This window comes from Adiantum capillus-veneris, chromosome 18 (assembly GCF_014529385.1).
Source record: "Adiantum capillus-veneris isolate H3 chromosome 18, ASM1452938v2, whole genome shotgun sequence".
Lineage (NCBI taxonomy): Eukaryota > Viridiplantae > Streptophyta > Polypodiopsida > Polypodiales > Pteridaceae > Adiantum > Adiantum capillus-veneris.
In genome coordinates, this window is record NC_140948.1 from 102,662,998 (window position 1) to 102,685,050 (window position 22,053).

The window sequence follows — 22,053 nt, forward strand, 5'->3', positions numbered from 1 at the left end:
AAACAGAAGCCGTGCCCTGCCCCATAGGCTTTATGTGTTGACCAAGCAAATGCATAGTCATGGGGAATTTGATGCTAATAATGGACCTTGCAGTGTTGTCGAGTTGGAGTCATCAACAAGTGAGCAGTGCACCCATGGTTGAGCCTATTGTGCATAGGAGTGGGACCAAAGGTTGTTATTACTACTAAAACATCAATAAAGCTTGCTCAAGTTCATTTGATTGGTGCCTTCTTGAAGAGCTATCATCTCAATCCCTCCTACTCTGTCTTTGCATTTATCAGCATCATCACTCCCAGCATATCCCTCTTTGTATCTATCCTTGCGATCATCATGCTCTTTGTGAATCCTTCAATCACCATCCCTATGCCACAATCGGCGGCATGGTCTATTCGTCTTTCCTACCTCGTCTCACATCGATCTTCACCATGGTGTTGATCATGTCTAATGTAATCTCCATCATCATCTCTTTCATGAGTTCTGCCATCGTGTTGATTGTCATGTATCATGTCTACCATCACCACTCCTTCCATGATGTTGTCTACCACGATCTCCATCATCATATTGATCATGTCTATTACAATTTCCATCATGATCTCTGCAACTTTTTCTCCATTATCACATTAAACGTCTACTATCATGTTTTCCACTCGTCTTCATCAACACTACTTATGTGTTCTTCCTCTTCAATCAACTTAGCTTCATGCTCAAGATCCATTTGCAGATCTTTGATCATTCATCTATCATCAGGGACACTAAAAAGCGTTGAATGTGAATGCTTACTTTCTCCTCGTCTAGAGTTTTGCTTTTAGGGCGAACAACAACACAAATGTTGGTGAGTCTAGGGGGTTGCTCCATACTCTTGTCCTGACAATGCTGGACAATATTGAACATTACTATTGGAAATATTGAACAGGTTTAGGTTTTGACTTATTCCAATATTGTCTCTTCTCTAGTGTATCTGTTAAGAAATGCAAAATGCGATATCCAAAAGAGAGAAGCGTGGTCAATTTCTAATGTGACCTCCGGAGGCATTCCTGAACAAATTGAAAATTTGTTCATTCAAGTTTTGCACAAATTCCCTGTGTGATTCATTGTCTTGCTCCAATACTTGTGTAATTACCATATGCTTGAAGGTCCTGGAATACCAATTGACTGTTGGTGAAGGAGAGAAAGACTTGGGCAACACAAGGGGTGTCAACGTCTTTGCTCAAATTGGTGACGATGTTGAAGGCATAAAAAATGGAGAAATTATAGACAATTTGTTGCCACTTGTAGCACTGCAAGTATGGACAAGTATGTAGTGGAAACGGTGTCATCCCTTGAAATTGTAGATGAAATCACTTCTATTAGTACGTACAATGTTTTTTATGAGCTAGATAATCCACACAAGAGATTAGAAAAGCAGTTAGTTGTGAGATCCAAAAGGGAGCAGCGTGGGCAATTCTTAATGTGACCTCCAGAGGCACTCCTGAACAAATCGAATATTTGTTCATTCAAGTTTGTATAAATTCCCTGTGTTATTCGTTGACTTGATCCAATACTTGTGTAATTACCATATTCTTGAAGGGCCTGGAATACCTATTGAGTGTTGGTGAAGCAGAGAAAGACTTGGGCAACCAAGGAGTGTCGACATCTTTGCTCAAATTGGTTACGATGTTGAAGGCATAAAAAATGGAGAAATTATAGACAATTTGTTGCCACTTGTAGCACTGCAAGTATGGACAAGTACGTAGTGGAAACGGTGTCACCCCTTGAAATTGTAGATGAAATCACTTCTATTAGTAAGTACAGTGTTGTTTATGAGCTAGATAATCCACACAAGAGATTAGAAAAGCAGTCAGTTGCGAGATCCAAAAGGGAGCAGCGTGGGCAATTCTTAATGTGACCTCCGGAGGCGCTCCTGAACAAATCGAATATTTGTTCATTCAAGTTTTCATAAATTCCCTGTGTGATTCATTGACTTGCTCCAATACTTGTGTAATTACCATATGCTTGAAGGGCCTGGAATACCTATTGAGTGTTGGTGAAGCAGAGAAAGACTTGGGCAACACAAGGGGTGTCGACGTCTTTGCTCAAATTGGTGACGATGTTGAAGGCATAAAAAATGGAGAAATTATAGACAATCTGTTGCCACTTGTAGCACTGCAAGTATGGCCAAGTACGTAGTGGAAACGGTGTCATCCCTTGAAATTGTAGATGAAATCACTTCTATTAGTACATACAATGTTGTTTATGAGCTAGATAATCCACACAAGAGATTAGAAAAGCAGTCAGTTGCGAGATAAGCCTTAATGTCATTAACGACAACAGTCAACGCAAGACAAAGTACATAGGAAGCTAAGTGCCATGCTTCTAGCAAACCTTTCTTGCTTATTACTATTTTGGGTGAGGTCGAACACTTTGTCGGAACACACGATGTTGGCTTTATAGTACTTGTCCCCCGTTTCTCTATAATACAAAGCTAGAAGCTCAGTGCCATGCTTCGAGCAAACCTTTCCTGCTTCTCCTCTTTTATTGGATGGGAGGCAGCCTTCTTCATCTCCTCTTTTGATAGACGAGAGACAATCACTCTTCATCTCCACTTGGTAGGCTAGGAGGTAGCCTTCTTCATATCGTCTTTGTTATGGATGTTGGTTTGGAAACCTAGACTTAGAGGGTGTTGCTTCACGCATTACATCTTGGCCTTTGTAATGCTTTTTCCTCAGGCTCATAGGTTATGGGTTGCGGCTCGGCACCTTGGTCTCCTTCTTGTGTGTGAGGCTCCGAGGATGAGTGTTTCTCATCTTGGCCTTCTCCTTCATCGACTTTGTCAGAGGCTTTTGGGAAACGTTTCATGTTTTTACTCTTTTGGAGTTGTGCTAGCGCTTTGTCACAGCAACCAATGTTGGCTTATAGTTTTGTGCAAAGGCCTAGTGTTTGTCATTTTGGCCTTCTCCTCCATTGACTTTGTCAAAGGTTTTTGGGAAACTTTTCTTGCTTCTCACCTAGCAAGTGGGTGAGAGAGGCTCAAGCTTCCCATGGCCAATAACTGCCTCTCGGAGTCCATTCCAAGCAACTAGGGTTAGCTCCATGGCATGGCCAATGCAAGTAAAAATTCAATCAAGGGAACCGTGGATTCTGGCTATGACGCGTACTGTGTTGAGCCCTTCATTGAGCTATCCATCTCAATGAAGGGCTCAAAGCAGGTGTTGAAGGATTCCTACACTATGCCTGTAATAACCTGCTTGGACTTTTCAGGAACAAGCTACGAGGTCCCATACCTCCTCGAATTGGGAGCCTCAAGGGACTCCATTCCATCAATCTTTCGCATAAATTGTTGACGGGCTGCATTCTAGGCACTTTGGGACAGCTCTCAACAAGCCTCGAGTCGTTGGATCTTTCTAACAAAAGGTTGAGAAGAAGGATTATATCAGAGCTTTGCTTGCTACTATGACACTCACCAAGCTGCAAGGAAGATGTTGATTGTTGCTGGTTACAAGTGCAATAGAAGGCGCAGCTATTGCTTGATTAAAAACGCAAGAGAGACAGCGGCTTGGAGTTGTTGTTGGGTTAGCTCGGGTTCCAGAGCTTTGCTATATACACAAGAAGATTTAGAAATTTTCTCATGTAGGAAAACTAAGTCTTTTCCAGTGTTTTTCATACAATGCATAACATCATGAGCTTCTGCTCGAGAGGCACCGCATACCTAGCTAGATACGATTGGGGGCAGGGGACCACCGGCCCGGTGGGGGGGCCGGTGGTCCCCTACCCCCAATCGTACCTAGCTAGGTATGCGGTGCCTCCCTCACAGAAGCTCATGATGTTGAAGTAAGTCACAATGTGGGAATTATTGTGAGAATTTGTCCAAAATTTCTTGTGTATCGCTTTGTTAGAACATCAATGTGCAAACCTTCTAAAACAAGGGCAACGTGGCACTCTTCCTAGCCGTGCAATTTGGTTGGGAATGCTCAACAAAGGGAGAAAACACATTAGGCTCGCCAAGTAGAGATGATAGAATTATAAGTTTAGATGGTATTATGGGATCTCAAGAGGAAATAACTCTTTGTTGGTAGAAACAAATGCCTTTATTTGTGTTCTCATTAGTGAATGTTTTTTGTTCAAGGTACTTAAAAATAGATCTCTATGGTAAAAAAGAATAAACTATGCAAAAATTGGGCAATCCATGTACAAGGATATTTTGGGGATTTTTTGAACTTTGAGGGGTATTTTTGGAAATTCCCATAAATTAAAGGGTATTTTACAAATATTTAACATCTCGCAGTGTTTTTTTGGCATGCAAAATTCATGTTTATGATACACGTTTACCAAGCATGTTACCATGTATATGGTAGTGATGTTTGTGAACACGCTTAAGATCGCCTAGGCACTTTTTCCCCTCGCTAGGAGGTTTTTCCTCCCGTGCTTTGTATATACACCCATCACTCTTGAGCTCCTTCTCCATCTCCAAGTTGTGTGTGCATTCCTACAACCCTAACTCCAACAATTGGTATTACAGAAGGTCACCTCCTCCCAGTAATAGTCGCCAACGTCATGATGGGGAGGAGTTGGGAGCACAACGGAAGAAGAATACGCACGCACACAGTCACACACACACCACCATAGCCACACACACAGATTGAAGGGGGAGAGCCAACGTACTGTGTGCCCCCTTTCTTTCTTATCTTATCTTATGCACTAAGGCACAATACACATTGTACTTAGTGTTAGTGGCTCACACAAGTGTATAGCTGTACACTTAGGGTTAGTGGCAGTTAGTGATGGGCGGTCGGCCACATGGCCATTAAACCTAGCAGTCTCCCACTTGATGGCCAATGTGTGAGACTATAAGAATGGAAGAGAACCACTCTTCACCCAATGCCCATCAACTGACGACAGTGCTGAAACTGATGGCTGGAGAGACTCTTAGTAAGTGCATCCACTATGTTTTCTGACGTAGGAATCTTCACAAAATCAAGGCTCTTGTTTGCCAGGAATTCATGACTGAAGTGATAACGCACATCAATGTGTTTCGTTCTAGAATGAAACACTGGATTATTAGCCAAGGCAATAGCACTCTTACTGTCACAATGAAGAACTGGTGTACACTGCTCCAATCCAAGATCTTTCACTAGGCGAGCAAGCCAAATAGCTTCTTTGCATGCTTCACTCAATGCAACATACTCTGCCTCTGTGGTAGAAATGGATGTACAACCTTGAAGAACAGATCTCCAAGAAATAGCAAAACCAACAAATGTGTAAATCCAACCTGTTGTTGATTTACGACTGTCAACACAGCCTGCATAGTCACTGTCTACAAATCCCTCAATGGATGACTCTCCACGACCATAGCATAACTGTCTATCTGTTGTGCCACTCAAGTATCTAAGAATCGACTTGACAGCATCCCAATGCTTTTTACCAGGGTTAGACATAAACCTGCTGACAACTCCCACTGCATGTGCAATGTCAGGTCTTGTAGCCACCATGGCATACATTGTTGAAGATGATGAAACAGGAAACAGAAGGAAGACAGCAACTCAGAGTAGGAAGAAGATGGAGAAGGAGAAGACACAGAGCTTGTGTACGAGATCTCTGTAGTCTCTCTCTCTCTGTATTGGAATAATAATTTTGTATACAAACTCAGGGCTACAAAGCTTATATGAAACCCTAAGAGATAAGGTGTCCTTTCACACCAGATGTCCACGGGGAAAAACCCAGTGGGAGAAAAGTGCCCCTGGTGAAGCGCGTATACACACTAACACTACTACATGTCTACAAATCCCCCCTGTAGTGATAGTGTGAATCTGTACAAGGTAGCAGATCATCATGTGTATGAGAGTAAGCCCAAAGCTTTTCGGAAAGCTTCAAACTTTTCTCGTGATAACGCCTTCGTAAATAGATCTGCAATGTTATCCTGTGTAGGACAGTAAGTTAGTGTGATCTCCCCTGCATGTAGCCTTTCCCTGACATAGCGGTAGTGAACCTCTATGTGCTTTGTTCTTGCATGAAATACTGGATTCCTTGCAACTGCCATAGCACTCTGACTGTCAGTGAAAATGGTAGTGGGTGCCTGTTGACACTCACAAAGATCTGCCAATAACCTGCGTATCCATACACAATCAACTGTTGCCGTGAAAGCTGCCCTGTACTCAGCTTCACAAGTTGATGTAGCCACTGTGGGTTGCTTCTTGCTTAGCCAAGATATACATGCATTTCCCAAGAAAAAACAATTTCCACTTGTGGAATGTCGTGTGTCAAAATCACCAGCCCAATCTGAATCGCTGTAACCAAGAAGCTGCATAGAACTGTGCTTTCCATACATATCCCCCCTTGGAAAGAACATGGCAAGATTAGGGGTACCTGAAAGGTAACGAAGTATGCGCTTCACAGCCTGCCAATGATGCATACCTGGGCTGTGCATAAATCTGCTTGCTTGTGAAACCGCAAATTGAATGTCTGGACGAGTGTTGCCTGCCAAATATATCAAGCAACCAACCGCTGCTGCATAAGTATGTACATCAAAAGGTTCTCCAGCATCGTGCATGCTCAACTTTGATCCAGTTTCTACGAGTGTAGAGATTGGTTTACAATTTTGCATACCAAACTTGTCCAAAATTTTATGCAAATATTTTGCCTGCAACATGTATATGCCATCCTCTGATTGCACAAACTGAATACCCAAGTAATAATGTAGCAAACCAAGATCATACATCTCAAAGGTTTTTCTCAAAGCATCTTTAAACGCTTCAATTTCATTTGCATTATTGCCTGTAAGAAGCATATCATCCACATAAAGTGTTAGCATAATGAGAACTCCATCTCTCTTTTTGACATACAAAGTACTTTCTGTTGGACTATTCTGAAATCCCTGGCCAATCAAATAAGTATGTATCTTCTCATACCATGCTCTTGGAGCCTGTTTGAGACCATACAAAGCTTTACGCAATCTACATACCTTTTGCTCTTGACCTTTTACAACAAAACCACTTGGTTGACTTACATAAACTTCTTCCTGCAAATCACCATTCAAAAAAGCAGTTTTGATATCCAACTGATGCACTTTCCAACCATGATGAGCAGCAATTGCAACTAGTGATCTAACTGTGGACGCACGAGAAGTAGGAGCAAAGGTTTCATCATAATCTATGCCTTTCTGTTGCGCATAGCCTTTTGCCACAAGCCTTGCTTTGTACCTGTCAACAGTACCATCTTGTTTCCTTTTTACCTTAAAAACCCACTTTGTACCAATAGGCTTTTTACCTGTAGGCAAGTCCACTAGATCCCATGTATGATTCTTATGAATAGAATCAATTTCTTGCTGCATAGCATCTTTCCATTGAACACACTCTAAAGCTTGTTCAAATGAATCAGGCTCATCTGCATCACAAAGAGTGCTAAAGCAAGCCAAATCTACTTGCTCTCTGCCAAAAGTAGTACCAGCACGTGTTTTTCGTGGCAACGGTGCATCCAACTTGCTATCCTGCAAAGTTTTCTGAACCCATTTAGGCAAGGTTCTTTCTTCCCTGAGAACTTCTTGCTCTTCACGCACAATTTCCTCTACATCATGAGGTGTCACATGCTGATCAAAAGATTGATCAAGATTATCAACCTGTTGTGATTCTTGATTCTCCACAAAAGAAGGAAGCAAACCTTCAAATACATCATGTGTCTGCATATGAGGTACATCAAAAGCAACCATAGGTTGAGCAGTAGTTTCTGCAAAAATTACATCACGACTTTCAAAAATCTTGTTTGTAGCAGGATTGTAAAGTCTATAACCTTTACTTCCACTACTGTACCCCACAAATATACATTTGATTGCCTTATCATCAAGCTTTCCACGTAACTGCTGAGGGATGTGAGCATATGCAAGACAACCAAAAACACGAAGATAACTGACTGAAGGTTTTTTGTCATACCAAGCTTCATATGCAGTAATGGTCTTCAAGGCACGAGTAGGACACCTGTTCAAAACATGTGCTGCACAAGCAACTGCCTCCATCCATAGTTTATGAGGCAAACTCTTAGCCTTGAGCATACATCTAGCTGTCTCCATTAAAGACCTATTCTTCCTTTCTGCAACACCATTCTGTTGTGGTGTGTATGGCATAGTGCATTGGTGTTTAATGCCTTTCTTTCCCAAAAAATCCTTAAATGCACCTGACATGTATTCACCTCCTCGATCGGTACGAAGAGTCTGTACTTTGCAACCTGTTTCATTTTCAACCATGGCGACATAATGTTGAAAAACTGCAAACACGTCTGACTTTGCTTTGAGTGGATACACCCAACAAAACCTGGAAAAGTCATCAATGAAGGTCACAAAATAAAGGCTGTTTCCCAAAGATGGCGTCCTCATAGGACCACATACATCACTGTGTACAAGCTGCAACTTTCGTGTCGCTCTAACTGAACCATCCTGCGAAAATGCAAATCTGTGCATCTTTCCAAGAACGCAACCTTCACATACATGTCTTGGTGGCATCTCCAATAAAGACAAATCATGCACCATATTATGACGTTGTAAAGTCATCAAACTGCCATAACTAACATGCCCAAATCTAGCATGCCACAACTCAGCATCCTGCATGGCCTGAGTCTTTGTTTCTGCAATACATACCTGAATCTGCTTTTCATAACGATCTAGCACAAATAGTCCATTGTCCAGCGTACCTGTAGTGATAAGAGAATAACCATTCTCTCGATCTCGTACAACACATCTGTCATCCTCAAAAATGACCCGAAGACCAATTTTTGCAAGAGAGGATACAGACAACAAATTCTTCTTGATCCCTGGAACATATAAGACATATGGCAAGCATAAATCTGAACCATCTGAAATGGTAATCAAAATCTTACCAACGCCTTTGATTGGATAAGAAGCATTATTTGCACATGTCACCTTCTTTCCTGCTGGAGCTGCATCCAATGAACAAAACAAATCCTTCCTTGAAGTAATATGCCTGGATGCACCACTATCAAAGTACCAAATCATTTGTGTCTTGTCAACACTGTAAGCAGAAAAATTTGAACATACTACAAAAGCATAAGAATCCTGCACAAAGTTTGCAGACTCTTCTTTAGCTGTAGAAGAATCACCAGAAGCTGAAACAACCAAACTTGACTCTTTCTTCTTTTCTTTAGCAATTCGCTTTTTACACTCACTAATGTAGTGACCAGGTTTCTTGCAGTAGTGACATTTACCTTTCTTCTTGGACTTGTCGGAATCACCTTTAGACTTCTCTGAAGATTGTCCTGCACTAGATTTGGAGTGATGAGCACTCTCTTTACCCCTGTTTTTGTTCTGTACAACAAGAGCATGATCCATACCATCCACCTGTAAAGACTTGTTCTTACGTGATTGATCCTCCTGCAATAGCAAAGCCACTAACTCTTCAAAATGAAGAGGGTCAGGATTAGCTCGCAAAGACAGAGTCAAAGAAGTCTGAAAAGTCAAATAAGATGGTGGTAGTGAATTGAGTGTTTTGGAAACCAAGTCCTTCTCTGGAATCACTTCATCAATGCTAAGCAATTGCTCTTTAAGATCCCTGATTTTTGTAAGATGCTCGACAATATCGTCACCTTCGTCCATCTGTATTTTGTCAAGTTGTTTCTTCAAAAACTCTATTCTGGCAGCGTTTCTTCCTCCAAACATAGCTTGCAGAGTGTTCCAAGCATCCTCAGAAGTTCTGCAAGATCTGATATGTGGTGTGATTGTCCTCTTTATGGTTAAGGCAATCACAGCCATAGCCTGTGCATCTTTAGTATCCCATCTCTTTTGCTCTGGAGTGACTTGTGAGGGTCCTGCACCAACAGCTGCACCACGACCAGGCGTGGCAGGTGCAATGCTACCTGGACGAACTTCATCTCCAGATACATAATCCCACAATCCTTTACCAACCAAAACATTTTTGGCCATAAAAGACCAAAGAGAATAGTTGGTACCATCCAATTTGTCTTCGGATGTAAACGCACCAAAAATCTCTTTCTCCGTAGATTGAGCCATACTGTAGATGCACACAAGAGAGCAAAAGAACCTCCAAGAGATTCACAAATCTCCTCTCCAATCCAAGCAAAACTCTACACAAAATCTCAGCACAAAGCTAAGACAAGCTGCTTCCCAAAAGAACTGTTTACCTGAAGAAAATCTGTCAAAAAGCACACCCTCTTGATCTAAACGCCTCGGAAAAGTAACTTCTGCTACGCTGCTCAGAACGAAATTCTGAGGGCTCGAACGGCTTCGAAAGGGGGGTAAAACCGCAGGTCACCTGGTCAGAATACTCCCGGAACGTCGAGGATGCTCCCACGAACAAATTTTCCGAACACTGCCTGAAAACTGCGATTGCGCGCGCGGACGCGAAAACGCAAGTAGAGGCTCTGAAAATCACCTCGCTCTGATACCAATTGTTGAAGATGATGAAACGGGAAACAGAAGGAAGACAGCAACTCAGAGTAGGAAGAAGATGGAGAAGGAGAAGACACAGAGCTTGTGTACGAGATCTCTGTAGTCTCTCTCTCTCTGTATTGGAATAATAATTTTGTATACAAACTCAGGGCTACAAAGCTTATATGAAACCCTAAGAGATAAGGTGTCCTTTCACACCAGATGTCTAGGGGGAAAAACCCAGTGGGAGAAAAGTGCCCCTGGTGAAGCGCGTATACACACTAACACTACTACATGTCTACATACATGAGACTACCACAAGCTGAAGCGTAAGGAATTTTAGCCATCGCAGCTTTTTCCTCAGCAGATTTGGGACAATCATTCTTGCTAAGTTTCAAATATCCAGGCAATGGAGTACTCAAGGCCTTCCCCTTCTGCATGTTGAAACGATCAAGAACCTTGTGCACATACTCTTTTTGAGAAAGGTACAACAACCTCTTCTTACGATCACGAGTAATGCGCATACCCAAAATGTGAATGGCTTCACCCAAATCTTTCATGTCGAATTGACATTTCAGCTTGATTTTCAAGTCAACAATGTCCTTCTTAGAATGACCAGCAATAAGCATGTCATTTACATAAAGGATAAGCATAATAAGCTGTCCATTTGGTTGTCTTTTCACGTAAAGACATGGATCCTCATTACTACGCTTATAGCCTAGGGAACGCACAAATACATCAAACTTTTGATTGTCTGGACGATTGCTTCAAGCCATAGAGACTTTTCAGAAGCTTACAGACCAAATGTTCCTTGCCCTTGAGCACAAACCCTTTAGGTTGCTGCATATAAATCTCTTCCTTGAGATCACCATGTAAGAAAGCTGTAATGACATCCATTTGATCAAGCTCCATATCTTCAGTGGAAACCAAAGCAAGCAACATTCTTAGTGTGGTCATCTGACCACTAGAGAAAAGATTTCCTGGAAATCGACACCATATTCTTGCTTGAAACCTTTGGCCACTAAACAAACTTTCTAATTGTCAGTCTTCTTCTTGTAAATCCATTTACAAGGCAATGCTTTCCTACCTTTTGGCAATGGAACAAGTTCTCATGTTTTGTTCTTTGCAATACTGGACATCTCCCTCTTCATAGCATGTTCCCACTGAACCTTATCATTGGCTAGTATAGCCTCTTTGTAACAAGAAGGCTCACCACTGTCTGTCAGCAAAACAAAATCCACGCTTGGAACAAAATGTTTTCGCTGATGTGAGACTCTTTGAGATCTCCGCGGCTGATCAGAACTCGTACTAGCCTGTGTAGTAAGGGGCTCGAGAGCTGTCTGGACAAGAGGTGATACATCCGAAAATGTCACTTTCCGCAATTCAACCTCTTTCACTAGCTGTTTATGCATCTTAGTCTCATTAAAGACAACACCACTACTACGGATCACTGATCGACTTTCCGGATCCCATAAACAATAGCAAAATTGACCATCTACACCATAGCCAATGAAGATGCATTTCCTGGATTTAGGATCTAGCTTATCATGCAACTCCTTGGGTACATGTGCATAAGCTTCACAACCAAATGTGCAGAGTTTTTCATAAGACAATTTATGTCCTAACCATAACTCCAAAGGTACACGAAATGGTAATGAAGCATGTGGTGATCTATTGATCAAGTACACGGTTGTGTATAATGCTTCAGCCCAAAACTCTAGCGGTAAATTAGCTTGTGATAGCATAGACATAATCCACCCTTGGATGGTCCTATTCATTTGTTCGACAACACCATTTTGTGCAGGGGTATAAGGAGCTGTAAACTTGTGCTTAATTCCCCTACTTGAACAGAAGTCTGCAAACTCTTTGGAGACATATTCTCCACCATTTTCTGAGCGTAAAGCTTTCAACGTATGTTCAGACTGAGTTTCCACACTAGATAAGAATTTTTTGAAACAAGAAAAAGTCTCATCTTTAGACTTCATGGCATAAACCCAAACATGTCATGTTGCATCGTCGATGAATGTAACATAATAAGACTCACCGCCATGGGATTTAGAAGGCATAGGCCCACATAAATCTCTATGCACAAGCTCTAAGGGCTTTCTTTCTTTGTCAAAGACTGTGTAGGATGTGCTCATGTTCAGTCCGTGTTGCATAAATAATAGGCAATTTCTATTTCTTTTGGACAAGCACATCTTGCATCTGATTCTTCCAAAGCTGAAAATTAGTCCCATCAAACTTCTTTATGTCATAAATGTCACGGTCTTTGCTAGTAGACATGGTGACAAAACTACCAAAAGATTCTGGGAAAATTTTGGCAGAGTCTCCTTTGTATTTGGGACTATGTCAACCAAAATACGAGACAAAATGACCAATTATGTCACTCATAAAGCATAGAAGAGAGCAATGCCTCTCAACATCACACTACATAGAGACCAACCGAGGTGCATAAACAATCAAACTGACCATAGACCGCCAACTCGGCGTCAAAAGCACCTATACCACTCTATACATGTCCTATGGCGAGGCCTCGTAAGGGATGCTCCGGCTACTTGTATCACCGAAGGTATCTTCACATTTGAGAATACCCCAGCTCAATGAAAACCTCACACTATCGACCCTCAACAATGTAGGTTATGCAGCAAAAATGTATAGCCAAGTCTCATAAATGGCTATCTTCCGAACCAAGTCTCAGAAATGGCCGGGACTGCTGTACTGGCCAAAAGATGGCTCCACAAAAGCATACAATGGCAGTATCCACAAAGACGTACAAGTCTGTCAAGACGCTCAAACAGGCATCAAAAGCATGTCCTTGCAACTAAACATCCCTGTGGGGAGTCAATCCGCTCTTAAAAGAGCTCAAACACTGTCAAAAGTGTCAACATATGCATGTACGCATAAACAACTGCTCCCACTGGAACCATAATATCGCAAGCACTGAAACCTGTAGCCTGTGAGTCGATGCCAATGTCGTAAGCCCAAAGTTGAAAGCGAGGTCAAGAAGCACAAAGAAAGCTAACCAAGCCGCTCTATGTAGCTGTACCTGTACCTGTATTTGTACATGTAGTCGAAGAAAACAATGATGTCAAGCTCCCACTCTATGTGTGTGTATGAGGCCACTCCGAAAGAGGCTACACACTCCCGAATGAGCCGTGGGCTCTCGTAGATGGAAGAGACTGCAACAATGGTATCTGTAAGCGCCGCAACACGAACTGGCTATGGAAGCACCGCATCACAAACTACCACAAGAGGGCTGAAAATTTCAGCTCCTGAACCGTAGCTCGAATGGGGTTTCTGATGGCTCGAATGGCTCCGAAAGGGGGGTAAAACTGTGAAACACCTACGAGAAATGCTCTCGGGAAGCTGAACTTGCCAATGGCGAAATCGGAATCCTGTTTGCACTCTTGAAAGTGTGCGCGTGCGCGAAAACGATTTCGGGAATGAAACCGCTCTGATACCAGATGATGGGGAGGAGCTGGGAGCACAACAAAAGAAGAATACGTACGCACACACTCACACACACACCACCATAGCCACACACACACAGGTTGAAGGGGGAGAACCAACATACTGTGTGTCCCCCTTTCTTTCTTCCCTTATCTTATGCACTAAGGCACAATACACATTGTACTTAGTGTTAGGGGCTCACACAAGTGTACAGCTGTACACTTAGGGTTAGTGGCAGTTAGTGATGGGCGGTCGGCCACATGGCCATTAAACCTAACACGTCACCAGTATTCGTACTCACTTTTTTCAATTTTGGTGAGTTTTGGTGAGCATCAACACATTGATAGACACTTGGGGTGAGCTTGTGAAGCTTAGTTTGCTTAGAATTTTGATTTGGGGTCATTTTGGCCTCCATTTCCACTAGTACACACATCAATCTGTGTAGAATTTCTTATAGTGTAAATTTTTGCATAACAAGCTTTTGAAAATCTACTATGGTTTATGCTATATAGCACGTGCAGTTTTCCTTCCATTTCTACTCAGTTTTTGGGCATTTGCTACATCAGGTTCAATTTTTCATTGTGGCTAAAAGCAGTGATATTTTCAAGGTGTTGTCTGCTGATGACAAACTAGATCGAGACAATTATTATCCATTGTTGGCTTACATTATGCAGCATGTACTTGGTTTTAAGAGTGTATGGAACATTGTTAAAGGTTTTGATGTTTGTCCAAGTTCTCTGGATCTAGGTTATGTGGAGGATGTTGCAGGCTCTAACAACTTTGCTCCTATTATGAGTGCCATTTTACCAACATTTGTACATGCTCGTTAAGATAGTGGAGATGTGCAAGCACATGCATTGATTGTGTTTTCTATGAAGTGCACCATTACTCCTCACATTCATTCAACAAAAAAGAGCAAAATACGCATGGGACATTCTAGCTCGATTGTCACGTCGATTGCAATGAGGCAAAAATATTATTCTACGCAAAGAGCTAGAGTCAAAGTTCATGTATGAGGAATATAAAATGGAAAATTTCCTTGTTGAAATCAAAGATATTGATGAGCAACTTATTGCTATAGGTGAAGCCATTCCCAACCATTTACTTGTGCAGACGGCCTTGGATGCAGTACCAAAAACATATGACTTTTGCTTCAATTTTGAGGCTTGTTGCACATGGCAATGATAATGCTATTAAGTTTGATGTGTTGGTCACTTTGCAGTCACTAGAGGCTATGTCAAGAAAAAACTAGACTAAGCAATGTGTTGTTGTCATAAAATCTTATATCTAACCAACCCAAACAATTTTCTCATATTAAATTGATAATTTGATGTGGGAGAATAAACGGAAACAAGGGTTAGGACATGTGCTTATGGATCTATCTCAACATGGGGCCAAGGTTAAAGGGGTCCAAATGAGAGATGGTTCGTCAAAGAGCAAGGATAGCTAATGGAGCTTAAATACCTTAGGGTTAGCTTCATTAAAGACCTCCAAAGGTTAGTGTTAAAATTCCTTTCACCTTAGGCAAGCAAGGGTTGTGCTTGAGGTGAGAACCCGACCCATGCTTGATGTGCTTGTCGTGCTTGCCGACTAAGGTGCTTGAGATGCTTGTTGTGCTTGCTGACTAAGGTGCTAAGGTGATCCATGACTAAGGTGTTTGAGGGGCTTGAGGTGTTCCACGAAGCCAAAGCACATCCCTACACAAGGGGGGGCGAGCCCTCATTGTAGGAGCTAGAGAGAGAACACACACACCCTCACACAAGTCAAGTCTTCCCTAATGAAGCAACATGGACACATGTCAAGTTCCTCTCCATGTTGCCCTCATAAGGTGCCTAAAGCCTATTGGTTGGCCTCTCAAGGGGTCCAATGATAATTTAGATTATTTAATTAATTGTGTATGCATTTATCAAGTCCTCTCTCTTAAAGGGGAAAGGGGGACACTTGTCCCAAGGCTAGCATGCTTGCTTGATATGCAATCTGCATGTGATTAGCCAAGCTTGAAGGGGTCCAATGTGCTTCCATCATGAGCTAGAAGAGGGGGTCGACCAAGGAAGCTAGGGGCTAGCTTGGGGGGTATACTCTCCCACTCTCTCTCTCTCTCTCTCTCTCTCTCTCTCTCTCTCTCTCTCTCTCTCTCTCTCGCGTGCACTTTCTCTCTCTCATTGTGTGAGGTGCAAAGTGCAAGAGCTCCATCTCCTTCTCCAAGCTTGTAGAGAAGTTGAGAGCTTACACCAACACTCTTGGATATGGAATGCAAATACAACCAAGAGCCATGCTTCAATGCTTAAGCTTGCCATCTTCTCCATCTTCATTACTATGCTATTATTTATGCTAAGCAAGAAGAGTGATGATAAGTGAGGAACTTTTTCTTTCTCCCATGAATGTTTCTTCTTCCTCTTCCCTACCCTCATTCCCCGCTAGCTCTCTCCACCTTTGAAGGCGTTTGAGGCTTTTTGCAAAGATTATGTTATGCTCGTGATGCACGAAGCTCTCCATCTTCATTGCATCACCTAGGTCACAAGGAACACAAAGATTGTATTGTACCAAGTCTCTCTTGATGGGAGAATCTATAATACAAAAGCCTATTGAAGGGGGGACCGGCTCCACATAAATCCGATCCTCAACTGTTGTCAGGTTCTCTAAATCTCTCTCTTGAAAAATTATTGTTCATGCCAAGTTAATTAAGTATTATGGTTATGTTGCTACCACTAATTAAGTTCACCCTCTATGTTCTCAAAGTAGTCTCACAAAAATAATTCTCTTAATTCCGCTATTCTCAAAGTTCATAGGCCATTTCCATTACATTGGGATCAGAGCTATTGGTTTCTCTTTTCTTGCTTAAGAAGAGAGGTCCTTAAGTTGTCCATGAAAGGTTGAGCATGTTCATTGCAATACGGTAAGTGGGACAGGGATCTATTATCTTGGTTGAGAAGGACTTAATTCGAGGTACACCGTTGGGAACTATAGTCTTAATAATGGAGCCTCTTGGGGCTTGCCTTTGGCTTAACCATTATTGAGCTAGGAGCAAGCTCAACAGGAACCATAATCAACCAAGCAATGCTAGATCTTTGCAATCAACATTGTCTAAACCACGGGTGTGGCTGCTTGAGAACTAATTTTCAAAGGTAAAGAAGAGTAGGGACTAAGGTTTTTGAGGGTAGCAAAGCACAAAGTAATCTATACATAAGTTTAATTAGCACGGCTGACAATAACCAAGAGAGTAGAATGAACATTGATAACTTTGATTTTGCACATGAAGGTGCTATTGATGATGCCCCCATGTTTGTGAATTATCTTGTTATTAGGTTGCAGCAAGCTATGGGCAACCCTGCTTTACAAGCTGAAGTTACTCAACAACTTCGTGCTTATGGGATTTCCCTTCCTCTCCAAGAGGAGAGAGAGCTTATGACGCCTCTTGATGAGACTCCCAAAAGAAGACTCTCTCCCATAAGAGAGGAGGAATCCAAAGAATGAGAAACAAGCGGATCCCTAAGTTCCTCTGAAGATGTGCTCCACGAAGACGACGGTCTAAACGATTGCCAACTCCTTCCAAGAGGAAACGATCAACCCACAATCCTTCTCCTTGTCACTTCAAAAGGGAAGAGAGGAAACAAAGGAAGAAAAGGGAAAGAAAGAGGTCACCCTCTTCTCCTTCTTTTTCACCTTCCTCCTCTTCCGACGAAAGCAATAGATATTCTCCTAGAGAATACAAGAGGAGAGGACATTGAAAATCTTACCCTACTTGGCGAAGGTCCCAAAAGCTCAAGAAGTTCAAAGAGGGATGAAAGAGCATCTCTTTTCTCACCTATGATGGCACCTTTGGTGTTACTGACAAAGTATTGGCCTTCATCCAGTAATTTGATGCGGCCTTTGGAGACGAGGGCTTCACAGAGTTCTCTAAGCTACGTCGTGTATCTATGCACTTCCAAAAGTCTATTCGTCAATGGTGGGCTAGTATTCGTGGCAATGGTGAGGCCCCAAAGACATGGAAAACTCTACGAGTTTCCATCAGGAAGCAATTCCTGGAAAGCGATGCAAAGGACGAAGTGCTTACCGAATGGCGAAGTTTGAAGCTGCTCTCCAACGAGTCTATCCACAAATATGTGGATAAGTTTTGGGATTTATATCTCAAGGCTACAGTCTTTCAAAAGATAGACCTCGTCGTGAAAAAGCAACAATTCTGTGCAAGATTATGTGAAGAGATGGCCGAATACGTCAACTCCCAATGGCATGGTTCTATCACCAAAGTAATCCACCACACTGTGGTTGCTTTGTGCATCAATTTCCAACAAGGGGCTAGAAGGAATGCCAAGCCAATGGAAAGCAAAGACAAAAGTGATGGAAAGGGGAAAACCAATGCCCCAAATTCTTCCCAAAGCAATTTCAACAACAACAATAACAACAACAATCGATCCAAGGAGAAGGGAGTTTACAAAGTTAAAAATAAACTCTCTCCTGAAGAGCTTGAAGCTTTTCGTAAGGACCACAAATGTTTTAAGTGTGGGGAGCAAGGACATGGCTATCGTTTTTGCTCCAAGAGAAATGCCGGCAATGAGACTCCGAGAGCTTCCACGATCGAAGCTTAGAGGATGCTCATTGCACAGGATTACCTCTCTCCTATGCTTGGGGAAAAGTAAGGGAGCATGATGTCTTCATCTTGTTTGATCCTGGCTCTACTCACAACTTCATATCAATGGAGTTGGCCACTAAGCTGGGCATTCAAGCTTTAGAGATGGGAGATATTGTAACTACCGATGCAGCTTTCAAGGGACATCAAGCCTCCGTTACTCCCTTGATTGGGAAGTTGAGGCTTCATGTCCAAAGATACATCAACAAAGAAGACCTTTTCATCTCTCCTCTCCAACATGAGGATAATATCCTAGGGGCACCATGGTTCAACCGCATGGCTGCCAACATGAAGTTCCCTAAAAGGAGAATCTACTTCACTTACAGGGAAAAGAGCATGTATATAGATTCTATTGAGTCTAGTTGTACTATACCACTCGTAAACTCTCTTGCTTTTGACAAATCAATGAAAAGCTTAGTTTTTGCATACATGATTTTTGTCAAAGAGTCCCTAAAAGGTCCTAATGTTTCATTAAATGTAAATGGTAGGAATCAAGAAGAGTTAGACTTCTCTAATTTTCTGAATGGATTCAAAGATGTGTTCATCGATGATATCCCTATGAAATTACCTAAAAAACGAGGGGATGATGACCATTGAATTGAGCTCCTACCAAGAAGCTAACCGCCTAACAATCCTCCTTATCGAGTTTCCCAAGCTCAACAAGAGGAGATCATGAGATAAGTACAAAAATTGATAGACAAAGAAATGGTGAGGCCTAGCTCCTCTCCCTTTTGTTCTCAGTCCTTTTAGTGCAAAAGAAAGATGATACATATTGCATGTGTGTGGACTATCAAGCACTAAACCATATCACTATCAAAAATAGATTTCCCATACCCTGGGTAAAAGATATATTTGATAAGCGACAAGGCTCTACCTACTTGAGTAGGATTGACCTTAAAAGTGGATATCATCAAATAAGGATAGTGAATGAAGATATTTTAAAGACCGCTTTTTGTACAACGTTTGGTCTTTATGAATATGTAGTCATGCGTTTTGGCTTGACTAATGTACCAGCCACATTCAATCATTTAATGGAGAAAATCTTTAGACCCTATCGCAAATTCACGGATCTCGGTCTACTAAAGACTTATGTTACAAAAGTATATCAACTCTCATAATGGGAGAAGTACCTACCCCTTGTAGAGTATGCATACAATAATACTGTCCATACTTCTACGGGAAAAGCACCTCTTTAAATCATAGAGGGAAGATCTAAAAGTCCCTTGCTACTTAAAGTACATGGAAAGATCTTCGCTGCCAATGAGAATAGCCATGACCTACAAGAATCTTTTCAAACAATTAAGGAGGCTATATCCATCTCTCAACAAAGGCAAAAAGCTGTTGCTGACAAGCACAAAAGGGCCTTAACGTTCAAAGGAAATGATTGGGTCTTACTTAAGTTTCTCAAGGCTCGATTAAGGCAAACGACATGCAAAAATCCTACGGGTCATCAAAAGTATTATGCTAAACTAGCAAAAAGATACTATGATCCTTTTCAAATCTTGAAGCCAATCAATAAGATGGCTTATCAACTCAAGTTGCCCAACCATTGGCTCATACACAATGCTTTTCATGTGAGCTTACTTAAGCCCTACAAAGGAGAGTCACCAAGTGAACCAATTATTGAAGACCCTCCAAAAATCGAAGATCAAGAAGAGGTGCTACAACCCAAAGCTATCCTTCGGCATAAAGACAAGATACTACGACATGGTAAGATTATCCGACGATATCTTATTAAGTTCAAGAATTATCCTTTTGAAGATGCTGGGTGGATGCATGGAATACAACTAAAGGATAGTATGAACCTTGTTAATGCTTACAATACTACAGTAGAGTAAGCAAATGTACGTGTTTCTTTTAAATGATTAATGTTTTTGTCTTATAAGACTAATTCTCTTTTAATTGTGCACAAATTAAAATAGCATGCATGCTTAGAATCATGTTTGTGATGACGACGTCTCTCAAACACCAAGTAGAATTTGCCACTCTACTTTGGGAGAATGAAAGGGACTAAAGAGCAGACATGCTTGTGGCAGCTATGTCTCCCAAGCACCAAATGGATTATTCATCCATCTTGGAATGACGTCGTAGGGTAAAAAGGGATCCTCTACGGGCTAAGAAACATTGACTAATGACTAAGGCTTTATCGCTTCTACCTCATAGTCAAGGACGACTATGATTTCAAGAGACAAGTAATGTCATAAAATCTAATATTGCACCAACCCAAATGATTTTCTTATATTAAACTCATCATCTAATGTGGGAGAATAAACGGGAACAAGGGTTATAATATAGACATGTGCTTATGGATCTATCTCAACACGGGCCAAGGTTAAAGGGGTCTAAATGAGAGATGGTCTATCAAAGAGAAAGGCTAGCTAATGGAACTTAAATACTTTAGGGTTAGCTTCATTAAAGACCTACAAAGTTTAGTGTTAAAAGTACTTTGACCTTAGGCAAGCAAGGGCTGTGCTTGAGGTGGGAACCCGGCCCAAGCTGGAGGTGCTTAATGACTAAGACTAAGGTGCTCCATGACTAAGGTGCTTGAGGTGTTCCACAAAGTCAAAGCACGTCCCTACACAAGGGGGGGCGAGCCCTCATTGTAGGAGCTAGAGAGAGAACACACACACACACACCCTCACACAAGTTAAGCCTTGCCTAATGAAGCAACAAGGACACATGTCAAGTTCCTCTCCATGTTGCCCTCATAAGGTGCCTAAAGCTTATTGGTTGGCCTCTCAAGGGGTTCAATGATAATTTAGTTAATTTAATTAATTGTGTATGCATTTATCAAGTCCTCTATCTCAAAGGGGAAAGGGGGACACTTGTCCCAAGGCTAGCATGCTTGCTTGATATGCACTCTGCATGTGATTGGCCAAGCTTGAAGGGGTCCACTGAGTTTCCATCATGAGCTAGAAGAGGGGGTCGACCAAGGAAGCTAGGGGATAGCTTGGGGGGTATACTCTCCCCCCCCCCCCCCCCCCCCCCCCCCCCACACACACACACACACACACACTCACACTCATTGTGTGAGGTGCAAAGTGCAAGAGCTCCATCTCCTTCTCCAAGCTTGTAGAGAAAGTTGAGAGCCTACACCAATACTCTTGGCTATGGAATGTAAATCCAACCAAAAGCCATGCTCCAATGCTTAAGCTTGCCATCTTCTCCATCCGCTATTATGTCTGCTAAGCAAGAAGAGTGATGATAAGTGAGGAACTATCTCTTTCTCCTATGAATGTCTCTTCTCTACCCTCGTTCCCTAATAGCTCTATCCACCTTTGAAGGTGTTTGAGGCCTTGGGACTGAGGCCGGGGATGGTTAATGCTTTTCGCAAAGATTATGTTATGCTTGTGGTGCATGAAGCTTTCCATATTCATTGCATCACCTAGGTCACAAGGAACACAGATTGTATTGTACCAAGTCTTTCTTGATGGAAGAATCTATAATACAAAAGCCTACTGGAGGGGGGACCGGCTCCACATAAATTCGGTCCTCAAGTGTTGTCAAGTTCTCTAAATCTCTCTCTTGCAAAAGTATTGTTCATGCCAAGTTAATTAAGTATTATGGCTATGTTGCTACCGCTAATTAAGTTCACCCTCTATGTTCTCAAAGT